The 12220-nt window shown below is 45.2% G+C and overlaps 1 protein-coding gene across 7 annotated transcripts in view; it reads left to right on the top strand.

Annotated features, from left to right (window-relative positions):
• Window positions 1–12220, top strand: part of PC (pyruvate carboxylase) — a 328935-nt gene that overhangs the window by 56523 nt on the left and 260192 nt on the right. The window contains exon 1 of one of the 7 annotated variants that reach the window (XM_061606804.1): window positions 3592–3679. The exons of the other annotated variants lie outside the window; for them this stretch is intronic. The gene's annotated coding sequence lies outside the window, so the exon portion shown is untranslated. Of the gene's footprint in view, window positions 1–3591; window positions 3680–12220 lie in introns of those variants that run through there. 7 annotated transcript variants of the gene reach the window in all.

The following is a 12220-nucleotide window of genomic DNA, read 5'->3' as shown; positions in this document are numbered from 1 at the left end:
CTGTGGATGATTTCTTTTAAAACTGAAACTAGCTTTTAACTGGTTTTAGACTGAACTGAAAGCTGAAGCTTGGACTTGGACTAAGGTCTGCTGTTTTATTTTAGATTATACTGCATTTAAGGATCTTAAATGAGGCCTACGCTATCCTTGAACTGAGACTTTGTAAAGTGCAACTGTAGTTTTAAGTTGTAACTTAGACTCTACTTTTAAAAAACTGAATTGGTTTATAACTGGTTTTAAACTGAACTGACAGCTAAAACTATCACCCTTACCCTTTAGCTTATATGATGCTCCTTTTCACTTAAATTCATGTTTATGACCCTTATTTATATTAAACCTGTATATACTCTCTTTAAATCACAAGAGCCCCCAAGGCAGCTGACAGCATAGTTAACCAAAATCAGAGTTAAGGGGTGGCGGGTGGGGAATTTTTTAAATAAAAAATATAATATTCTTTATTATAACAAAATAAATATGCAGTATATTTCAACATGGGAAAATATTATTTATTATAGTAAAATAAGTACCATGTATGGAAACACTCCATTAAAAAATCCTTACGTAGCCTAATTCTATACAGTATTTTTTGACATATGCCAAATGTGTTTTGATGCAAAGATCTTAATCAGTGGTGTAATATAAAATCAAAGAAATTATATATATGACAAATCTTTTTAAAAAAACACATTGAATAGTCAGCACATCTAGAATAAAAAGAATCACACATAGAAAACAATAGGTTTTGACTCTTGTATATTAAAACTGCAGAGGAGGAGGAGGCCAAAACAATTCAAACCTCTGTTGTAAATAACTATTCTGGAAAACTGCCAAATGTTCAATAATTGCTAATTGAAAGCATGTCAGCATCTGCCTTCACAAATCCCAGATTTCAGAACTAACCTTTTCAAGACTTATTAAATTATGATTCTTTAGTATGACTGTCCATACAAACTTTCTGATTTGTGCCTCAGTTACTTGCTTACCAACTAGTTAAAACAGGTGCCTGGAATAAAACCATGCAATGAGAATATAGCAAAACTCAGGACTAAAGTCCAGAGCAGGGATGGGTGGGTCACCATACATCTCTCCTGAGCCAGTTTCGTTTCTGCCAAAACCAACTCTGCCCCATCCCGTGTATGATAAGACTTTTGAGGTAAATTCTTTGAAATCCATCCATTCTTCTTTTTTTTAAAGTAGTACTTTTTTCAAAGGTTCCTTTCTTTTTTAACTTTAAAATGGTTTGAAGCAAATGGCTGCAGAAATGTGGAGAACTGGATTTAAAGTTGGGAAAATGAGAAACTGACAGGTCTGAAATTGACAGAGCTTTTCATTCCTAGTCAGAGGGGTGAAATAGGTTCACGCCAAAATACAGAGCAGAACAGAATCCTCCCTGGCCCTAGCCCAGAGTGACTGTAAAAATCATTTGTAGCAGCCAGGTACAAAGTTACAGCAATCCAAAAGCCTGGCCAACTAAGAACACTGTGACCATTTGCCTAAATCAGATGTAGGGAATCTTTGGTCCTCTAGATGTTGCTACAATACAACCCCCATCAGCCCTAGCAAGCATGACCAATGGCAAAAGTTGATGGGAGTTGTAGTTCAGCAACATCTGGAGGGCCAAAGGTTCCCTACCCCTGGCCTAAAGGAAGGGCATTTCACAACCTTCCTGTTTACCAGTCAACTGGCAAAGAGTCATGGAGCAAGGCCTCCGATGATGATCATAAAAGGCAGGCAGAGTCATGCAGGCAAAGGCAGTCCTTCAAATAATCTGGCCCCAGACAGTTTATTTATTTATTTTATTTATTTCATTCCATTTCTATACCGCCCCTAGCCTATGGCTCTCTGGGCGGTTCACAGCAAGGAATAAAATACAATACAGTAAAAAGAAATCAGATAAAATCCCTAAAACAGACAGCTTAAACGTTTAACAACTTGATATAAAATTAACTTAACATTAAGCAATTAAAATGCCTGGGAGAATAAAAAAGTTTTAACCTGGCGCCCAAAAGATAGAAGAGTAGGCGCCAGGCGCACCTCATCAAGGAGACTGTTCCACAATTCGGGGGCCACTACTGAAAAGGCCCTAGATCTAGTAACAGCCCTCCGAGCTTCCCTATGGGACGGGACTTGGAGGAGGGCCTTAGATGTTGAACGTAGTGAGCGGGTAGGTTCATAGCGGGAGAGGCGTTCCGCAAGGTATTGTGGTCCCGCACCGTGTAAGGCTTTATAAGTCAAAACTAGCACTTTGAATCTAGCCCAGAAACAAATAGGTAGCCAGTGCAAACGAGCCAGAACAGGTGTTATCTGTGCGGACCGTCTGGTCCTCGTCAGCAGTCTGGCTGCCGCGTTTTGCACTAGCTGTAGTTTCCGAATTGTCTTCAAAGGCAGCCCCACGTAGAGTGCATTGCAGTAGTCCAATCTCGAGGTTACCAGAGCATGGACGACTGAGGCGAGGTCAACATTATCCAGATAGTTTAGGCTTCTATAGGAGATTATCGTCACCATTAATTGCGCTCAGAAACAAATTGGAAGCCAGTGGGGCTCAAACAACACTGCGCTAATAAGCTCAGTGAAGCAGATCTGGGCCAACATCCTGGCTGCCACATTTTGCATTGGCAGATTTCTAAACATAATTTTGTTGTTGTTGTTCCTGACAGCATCAATCTGCTGTTGGGGCCCCACGGACCTCTTTAAAGGCCTAGCTGAAAACAACGTTAATGAGTGATTTCAGAATGACTTCCATTTTAATGTAAAAAGTAGATTTTATCCATAGCGCATTCCAAAAGCAAAGCGTGACACAAAAGCTATTGCCGTGCTCTGGGCCCCACAATGTTAACTAAATTCCTTATTGGACAGTTGGGAAGCGCCAGAGGAGAAAAGAGATGCAAAGGTGAAATTATGGATTCATAACAGAAGAGAAAACAAACCAGAAACCAGAAAATACCGTAGTGAAGTACTGGGCTCTTAGTCAATAATGGAAGGGGTCCAGTGTACCCCAATAGCCTTTTTTCCTCCAAAAGAACATTGAAAATGAAATGGAAATGGCCTGCCTTCAAGTCGATCCCGACTTATGAAATCCTTATGAATAGGGTGTTCATGGCAAGCGGTATTCAGAGGGGGTTTACCATTGCCTCCCTCTGAGGCTGAGAGGCAGTGACTGGCCCATGGTCACCCAGTGAGCTTCATGGCTGTGTGGGGATTTGAACCCTGGTCTCCCAGGTTGTAGTGCAACACTCTGACCACTACGCCACACTGCCTCTCAGCATATGATAAGTCAATGATGCAAGTTTGTTATATGAGAGCATTAACATGTGAGAACATATGAAGAGCCGGGCTGCTGGATAGGCCAAAGGACCATGATCAAGTCCAGCATCCTATTCTCACAGTGGCCAACCAGATGCCTCTCCTGGACATGAGCCCAACAACACTCTCCTCACTTATTATTGCTAGAAACTGGGATTCAGGAGCATACTGTCTCCAACAGTATCAACCTTTGTTTACCTATTGGCTAACTACTGCCAAAGTTCGGGTGTCTGTCTAGGCCCTTCGCATCTGGGATTCTGCCTGCAATCCCAAGAGAGAGAAAAGAGAGAGAGAGAGGACTGAAGCGTTATCCCAAAGAGGATTTTCCTTTGAGAGACCCACGTGGGCTGCCCCTTGTTCTTCAAGGCATCTCAGGGTATGTAGAATTTGTGGTTTCTTGCTTTGAAGAAAGGGTTTTAAGTATCACTGCAGTGGGTCTCTTTGGTCTAGCATACTGTGGCCGGCAGCAGGCAGTGTAACGCATCAGGGAAGCTCAGTAGCAGGGCAGGGAGGCAACAGCCCTCCTGTGCTGCTTCTCCACAGCTATTTGTATTCTGAGGTATACTGCCCATGAACATGGAGGATCTGTTTAGCTAATGTGGCTGATAGACATCTGAGGGCTGCAGCTCAATGACAGAGCACGTGCTTGACATGCAATAGGACCCCGGCATCTTCAGGCAGGGCTTTCTGAAACCCTAGAGATCTACTGCCAGTCAGTGTAGACAAAATTGAGCTAGGTGGACCTTAGTAGAAGGCAGCTTCCTTTGCCTCTGGGGTTAATTTCACGTTGGAGTCGTTGCTGCTGTCTTCCCCGAACCTACTGCAAACCAAAATCATTTGGTGACTGTTTTAATAGTGGAGGGGAAGTTTTTCTCTGTCCATTTTTTGCTCTCCAAGCTGCTGGCAATTCTAGGGACACTGATGGTGTGTCGTTCTTCCCATTCCCTCTTCCGGCTGCCTAACAGTTTCTTAAAGTCATCTAAGCAAATAAGTATTTTCACATCTAGTGGCAATGAGTTCCAAAAGCTGATTGCAGGAAGAAATACTTCTTCCCTGTCCTGAATGTTATGCCAATCATGACTGATTTTTTTGGGTTCGGTTACCCTGAATTTTTGCATGTTGAGAGAAGGAATGAATCATTACTCTTTATTCGTTCTCTGTGTCATTTATAATCTGTTATAAACCTCTGCATAAGTTTGATAAAATGTAAAGCTATGCTGTGGAGGGCTCATTGGCGCTTTTCCCCACACCTTTCTCTGGGTCCATCCAGTCCAGCATTTCCAACAGCAGCCACTGGATTTTTCTGGGAAGCCCATAAGCAGGACGGGAAAGAAATGGCCCTTCTTGCTGCTCCGCAGCATAGTCAGAGGCATACTGCCCTTGACCATGGAGGTTCTTTCTAGCAGTAGTTATCTTCCTTGTCCAATATTGTAATGTTTGGAGTTCCCATATTTTGAAACTTCCATAAAGGATCTGAAGGTTTGGGGGGGGGAGAGGAAAGAAAGGGATATTTCTCCTAGGCAGGAGGTATTTTTCATCCCAAGGGCCACATTGCTTCATGGGCAAGCTTATGGAGGCCAGACACAAAAGTCAGTGGGGCAATTGATGTGACTTTCACATTTGCAGCCTTCCTCGATGTGGTGCCCTCCAGATGTTGTTGACCTCTTATCCCTGACCACTGGCCATGCTGGCTGAGACTGTTGGGGGCTGGAGTCCATCAGCATCTGGAGGGCACTAGGTTCAGGAAAGATGTACACTGTCTCTGGGGAGAAAAATTAGCTGCTTTATCCTGCTAGGTTTCCCTCCTGTTCCAGAAAGGAACCAGCACTTCCCTTTTTCAGTTTAGGGTGTGCCAAAGTGGGCAGGAGAAGACTTGGAGCAACATTTGTCCGCTTGAGGAGGTGGTGAAGCTGCCGCTGCCGCTGCCGTGGCTGGGTGACTTTACGCTTAACCTGGATATATTGTTTGAAGTTTTAAATCTCTCTTTCTCTCTGTCTCTTGGACTCAATCAGAAAGGTGTTAGAAGCATCTGGGAGGGTCTGTGGGGTTCAGGGGACCGACTTCTGCACTTTTAAAAAAATCCTCTGTAGCAAAGGAGAAATTGATTCTGCATGTCTTGTTTAAGGGATGTGCTGGTGAATGTGGGTTTTTGAAGGGTGAAGGTCCATGTGAGGGTCCCAGGGCCCACGTGGCACAGTGGCTCATAGGCGGAGGAATCGTTTTTCAAGCAGCCCAACTCTGATGACATTTTTCATGGCTATAGGTGGTGTGGTATCAAAGGACAGCACCTTAATATCTCTCCCAAATTCCTGCTTGGGTGTGTTTTGGCAGCTGGCCTAGTTTCTCCTTTCCCAGTTGATGTCATTGCTTCTTAAACCAATGTTATTGTCCTCATGCGATTGGCTACTCATGAGCTGAGATTGTTAGATTAAAGCATGCCACTTGGCACTTGGTAGTACATACATTTGAAATGTGCATCTTCCTCACTTGGTGACTGTGGCTGGGTCTGCAAGGTGATAGAAAAGGCCGCTCCACTTCAGACTCCAAGTGGGGGGTGGGTGTCACATTTATGTTTATTAGTAAGATTTACATCCTGCCTTTCCTCCAAGGAGCTCAAAGCAACACATGTTGCCCCTGTCTTCAAAAAGGGCAAAAAGGAGGAACCGGGGAACTACAGACCAGTCAGCCTAACATCAATCCCTGGAAAAACTCTGGAGCAGATTATAAAGCAGTCAATCTGTAAGCACCTTGAAAACAATGCAGTGATTACCAGGAGCCAACATGGATTTATGAAGAACCAATCCTGCCAAACTAATCTTATCTCTTTTGATTAGGTAACCTCCCTTGTAGACTGTGGGAATCGTACTCAAAGAGTGCTTATCAATGGTTCCTTCTCAACCTGAGTGCAAGTAACGAGTGGGGTACCACAGGGCTTGGTCCTGGGCCCAGTGCTCTTCAATGTTTTTATTAACGACTTGGATGAGGAGGTACAGAGCATGCTTCTCAAATTTGCAGATGATACAAAATTGGGGGGCACAGCTAATACATGGAAGACAGAAACAAAATTCAAAGGGACCTTGATAGGCTGGATCATTGGGCTGAAAACAACAGAATGAAATTCAACAGGGATAAATGCGAAGTGCTACACCTAGGAAAAAGAAACCAAATGCAGTTATAAGATGGGGGATACTTGGCTCAGCAATACTACATGTGAGAAGGATCTTGGAATTGTTGATCACAAGCTGAATATGAGCCAACAGTGTGATGTGGCTGCCAATAAGGCAAATGCTATTAACAGAAGTATAGTTTCCAAATCGTGTGAGGTATTAGTTCCCCTCTATTTGGCACTGGTTAGGCCTCATCTTGAGTGCTGCGTCCAGTTCTGGTCTCTGCACTTCAAGAAGGATGCAGACAAACTGGAACAGGTTCAGAGGAGGGCAACAAGGATGATCAGGGGACTATGAGGAGAGACTGAAGGAACTGGGCATGTTTAACTTGGAGAAGAGAAGACTGAGGGGAGATATGATAGCACTCTTCAAGTACTTGAAAGGTTGCCACATAGGGGAGGACCAGGATCTCTTCTCGATGGTCCCAGAGTGCAGGACACAGAATAATGGGCTCAAGTTGCAAGAAGCCAGATTTCGACTGGACATCAGAAAAACTTCCTAACTGTTACAGCCATACGACAATGGAACCAATTACTAGAGAGGTAGTGGGCTCTCCGACACTGGAGGCGTTCAAGAGGCAGCTGGACAGTCATCTGTCGGGAATGCTTTGATTTGGATTCCTGCATTGAGCAGGACTTGATGGCCTTATAGGCCCCTTCCAACCCTACTATTATATGATTTTATATGGTGTGCCCCCCCCGTTTCATTCTCACAACAACGCCTGCTAAACTGAAAGGAGGTGACTGGCTCAAGGCCACCCATTTATGCTTTGTGAGCATTTGAATGTGGGTCTCCCTAGCCCCTAGACTGACTGCCTAACACTGTGTGAAAAAAGCTCCCTGCAAATAGCAGCCTAGCATAGCAAATGGGAGGTTCTTCCCTGATGTGCTACTTCTCTTTTTACTTGCAGAGAGTGTTTTTTTTTTAAATGTGGAAACTTTCAGAAGTGTCACTCAACTTTTGCCTGAAGTTTTCTCTCCTACCTCATTCTGCCGAACATGCAAAGCAGGCTTATAGCATCAGGCACTGACTGGTATTTGTGAGGGAGCTGCCTGAGATCAACTGCTGCAGGGAGAATGTCCATCACCCTAAACATGCAAGATTGTTTCAACAGAGTTTGGGTCACATGTTACGTTGTAGCCCCCAAAGTTAGAGAAACAGAGTGAAGTGTGGCCTTATGCTTGTATAATAGTTGTTTTTCAGATCAGAGAATCATAGAATAGTAGAGCTGGAAGGGGCCTACAAGGCCATCAAGTCCAACCCCCTGGTCAATGCAGGAATCCAACTTCAAGCATCCCGGACAGGTGGCTGTCCAGCTGCCTCTTGGCTCCTTCCAGTGTTGGAGACCCACCACCTCCCTAGGTCATTGGTTCCATTGTCGTACCTCTCTAACAGTTAGGAAGTTTTTCCTGAGGTTCAGTCAAGATCTAATGCTGCATTGAAAAGGACTGAAAATGTTTGTTGCTGATTGAGAGTGAGGGTAATACTGCTCCATCAGCCCTGTAGGCATGCAGCCATCTCCAATTGGCTGTGCATTGAGGTGTCATCCCACTCCCCTGATTCCCAATTGGATGGAATCATCCATGGTATTGTGTCATACAGTTACAATAATTATTATACCAGAATCATAATTGCAAGGCAAGGCATGTCTCGGAACGTCTATTGCCACCACTTTGAATCCTCTATGGAATTTCTTTTCTTTTTTAGTGATATTGCTAAAAGATAATTTGGTTGTGGGGGCTGGGGTGGGGAGGGTTATTTGTGACAACGAAGCTTGCTTCCAGAAGAGAACACCTTGCTATCTCACTGAGCAAAATACCGCTTCTCTTTGTTCCAGGGACAAACACTTACTAGGCTGGCAGTTGAACATTACTGCTAGCTCCTCCACTGCACCAGGGGGCAGGAGACTAGTTGGGGGGGGCACAGAAGAGGTAGGGATCGCTCTGCCCACTCCCTGCCCCTCAGCATCCTGGGCGCCTCATGGCAGGGCCAGCCCTGGTTCTGTGCCTGTGGAGGTGCTGACTTAATTCCTGAGTTTACTCCAAGGTGTCCTTCGGATGAAGCAACCCTTTTGTCCTTCTTCCTTGTATCCGGTCATCCGGGACAAACCAAACAGGCACTGCATTTCCTCAGACGGTGGAGAGAGCTCCCTTTTCATGGCTTATCGGTTAAGCTAATCGAGTTGACTGCTTGTTAACTCAAAATGCTAACAAGGGTTAGGTGATGCATTTTGGGCCAAGTGGAGGAAAGGGTACATTTTGAAATAAGCTGCAGAGTTTGGAAGGTTGACTGTGATCTTTTCAGATTTGGCTTGCATAAGATTTATTTGTTCTTTAAGCAATTCTGCACAAGAGGACATTTGGGAAGTTTACTCGTCACCTGGGGGAGCGGGGTGGGGGACAGAAGCCCAGCCTGCTAAAGTTTTGTTTAAGGACAGAGGAGCCCCGATTCCCTCCTCCTGAATGATGTCACCCAAAGTTGGATCAGTTGGCATTGATCCCCTCCCCTATTTCTCAGTTTATTTTTAGAGCAAATGTACAACAAACACTGGAGGCCTCCAAGAGGCAGCTGGACAGCCATCTGTCGGGAATGCTTTGATTTGGATTCCCGCAATGAGCAGGGGGTTGGACTCGATGGCCTCGTAGGCCCCTTCCAACTCTACTATTCGATGATTCTATGAAAAAAATTACAGGTGGACAACCAGTAGGCTTATAACCTAAAAACTGTAGACATAGAAGAAAAAAAGGAGGGAGGGGAATGGGGGGGGTCACATGATTACCCTTGTTTTCAGAAGTGATGGATGCTCATGCACCATATATATACCTGTTTTGAGAGCAAAAGTAATGCTTTTATGAGTTCTTAACCCCCCCTCCCCCCACTGTCAAAATTGATCTTTTTGGACACCAGTCTGCTGCCACCTGATCTACTGTTGTATCAGAGCCAATTTTTTTCCAGTCCCCTGATCATCCTTGTTGCCCTCCTCTGAACCTGTTCCAGTTTGTCTGCATCCTTCTTGAAGTGCGGAGACCAGAACTGCAGTATTCAAGATGACCAGTGCTGAATAGAGGGGAACTAGTACTTCACGCGATTTGGAAACTATACTTCTGTTAATGCAGCCTAATATAGCATTTGCCATTTTTGCAACCTCATCACACTGTTGGCTCATATTCAGCTTGTGATCAATTCCAAGATCCTTCTCACATGTCGTATTGCTGAGCCAAGTATCCCCCATGTTATAACTGTGCATTTGGTTTCTTTTTCCTAAGTGTAAAACTTTGCCTTTATCCCTGTTGAATTTCATTCTGTTGTTTTCAGCCCAATGCTCCAACCTATCAAGATCACTTTGAATTTTGTTTCTGTCTTCCACGGTATTAGCAATGACTCCCAATTTTGTATCATTTGCAAATTTGATTTGAGTTGGATCTACTTTTTTGATATATTACTGGTGTGCTTTAGGTTATTTTTGATCGGGTAACCTCCCTGATACACTATAGAAAAGCTGTGGACATAATATATCTCAACTTTTGACAAAGTGCCCCATGATATTCTGATTGGCAGCTCAATGTGGGCTGGATGGAACAAATACTAGGTGGATCCACAGTTGACTGCAGAATCATATTCAAAGAGTGCTTCTCAATGGTTCCTTCTCAAAGTAGGGGAAGGTAACAAACGGGGTACCTTAGGGCTCTTCAACATTTTTATTAGTGACTTGATGAGGAGGTGCAGGGAATGCTTATCAAACCTACAGATGATATAAAATTGGGAGGGATGTGTGCTACATTTTTGCTGTGACTTTCGCTCCCTGCTGCCTCTTGCAAGCTAGTGAAGCTCACTAGGAGCAGATTTCACAAAATGCCCAGTTTGGTCATATGGAAGCATCTGGCTGGGCACCAGAGCCCAACATTTGTAAGCCGAATCCCCTGCTCTCCTCCATGCCGCAGTGCGCTGATTTATTTATTTTATTATTACATTTATGCCCATCTTCCTTCCACATGCTGTCCCCATTTCTCCATTTTATCCTCACAACAATCCTGTGAGGTAGGTTGCGCTGAGAGATAGTGACTGGCCCCCAAGGTCACCCAGTGGGCTTCGTGGCTACGTGGGGATTTGAACCCTGGTCTCCCAACATTCTAACCGTAGCATTGATCTAGCCTTGCGCCATGGCTCTCCTGGGAGCAGCAGCTGGGATTTGCAAGTGTGCGCGCGCTGGTTTGCCAGAGATTGAAAGGTGCCTGGATGGTTCAGCTGGGGATGCAGGAGACTGGTGGTTCTAGGGGGCATGGCTGGCCCACGGGCCTGTTTTCTTGCTCTTTGCTCTACTGCTGTGCTTAATTGCCAGCGCTCTTCTGACTTGGTCTTCTAATTAGCTCATTCTCATGTACAGACAAGTCCCTGCTGCCACCACCAAAGGGGCAGGAGATCAGGCGATAACAAGGGCTCTTTGATGGAAACTGCTCAGTTGTGCGTGCATAAGTTGAAGGGGTTCAGGGGCTGGCAGACTGCCGCGTTAAGAGCTGAGCGTGATGCACTGCTGTTGCTTTGACGGCACAGAGATGGGTCCCTTGGTCTCCAAATGGCACGTTAGATGTGAAACTGGCTGCGCAGCAGCGGGAAGGCTGAGGTGGAGAGGATGGTATTTGTTTTTGTTGAAAAGCTTGGCATCCAGGTAGTTGGGAAATCCCAAAAGCTCCAATGAATAATCCCAAACAAGCACATCCATGGAGCTCAATTAGATTTGCATGCTGGCCGTTTCCCCTCCCTTCTGTGAGTTTAATGCGTCAACGGGGCTATGTGTCCACAGGGCTTTAAAAATTCTGTGCCGGCAAAACAAATGTTTCAGTGTGTAGACATTATGCAAATGGTGTCTATTTGCATAACTCTGCTTCTGCTAGTCAGGGGAGGGGGCCGGAGCTCAAGGCCAGCCTTCTGACTAAGTGGAATCTTGTCCAGCCACCCCTCTGGCATCTGAGGGTTCCCAGGCATAGGAAGAGGCTGCCTGCCTTCAGACCACGAGAGAGTCCTTGCTCGGGGTAGAGCACATGCGTTGCTTGCATAGGGCCACAGAGTTAAACTTTTGTGTCTCCAGTTAGGGTGGGGGAGAGACCCCTGCTTGGGGCCCTGGAGAGCAGCTGCCGGTCAGTATCAACAGTAGTGGGCTCGATGCACCACTGCACAGATTTGGTATAAGGCAGCTTCCTGGGACCAAAGGGAGGCCAACAGTTCCAGCATTTTTATTTCCCCCAGTGGCCAGCCAGATGCCTTCAGAAAACTAACAAGCAGGATGTGGGACGAGAGCAGCTGGTATTCAGAGGCCTGTGATCCTGGAGACGGCAGATGCAGTAGCTGTCATGATGAGCAGCCATTGATCGTCTCTGTCCTCCATGAATGTGTCTAACCCCCTTGTTAAAGCCAGTTTAAGTTGGTGGCCCTCACCACATCTTGTGACAGTGAATTCCATCAGTCAGTGATGCACTGTGACAAAGAGCTTTCTTTTATCGGTTCCTAAATGTTTTGCCTACTTGATGCATAATTATTTTTACAAACCTTTGTCATTTCCCCCCCAAACGAAATACTTCTGAACACTTCCAAACCCCTTGAAGACGGCTGTAGCTCAGTGACAGAGCACCTGCTTTACATGCAGAAGGTCCCAGGTTCAGTCCCCAGAATCTCCAGGTAGGGATGGGAATGACCTCGATCTGTTAGTGTGGACTATGCTGAGTTAGGTGGACCAGTGGTCTGATTCAGTATAA

The sequence above is a fragment of the Rhineura floridana genome, chromosome 22 (genome assembly GCF_030035675.1).
Source record: "Rhineura floridana isolate rRhiFlo1 chromosome 22, rRhiFlo1.hap2, whole genome shotgun sequence".
NCBI classification, from domain to species: domain Eukaryota; kingdom Metazoa; phylum Chordata; class Lepidosauria; order Squamata; family Rhineuridae; genus Rhineura; species Rhineura floridana.
Note: the sequence above shows the minus strand (reverse complement) of the source record. Positions and strands in the feature narration are given on the sequence as shown.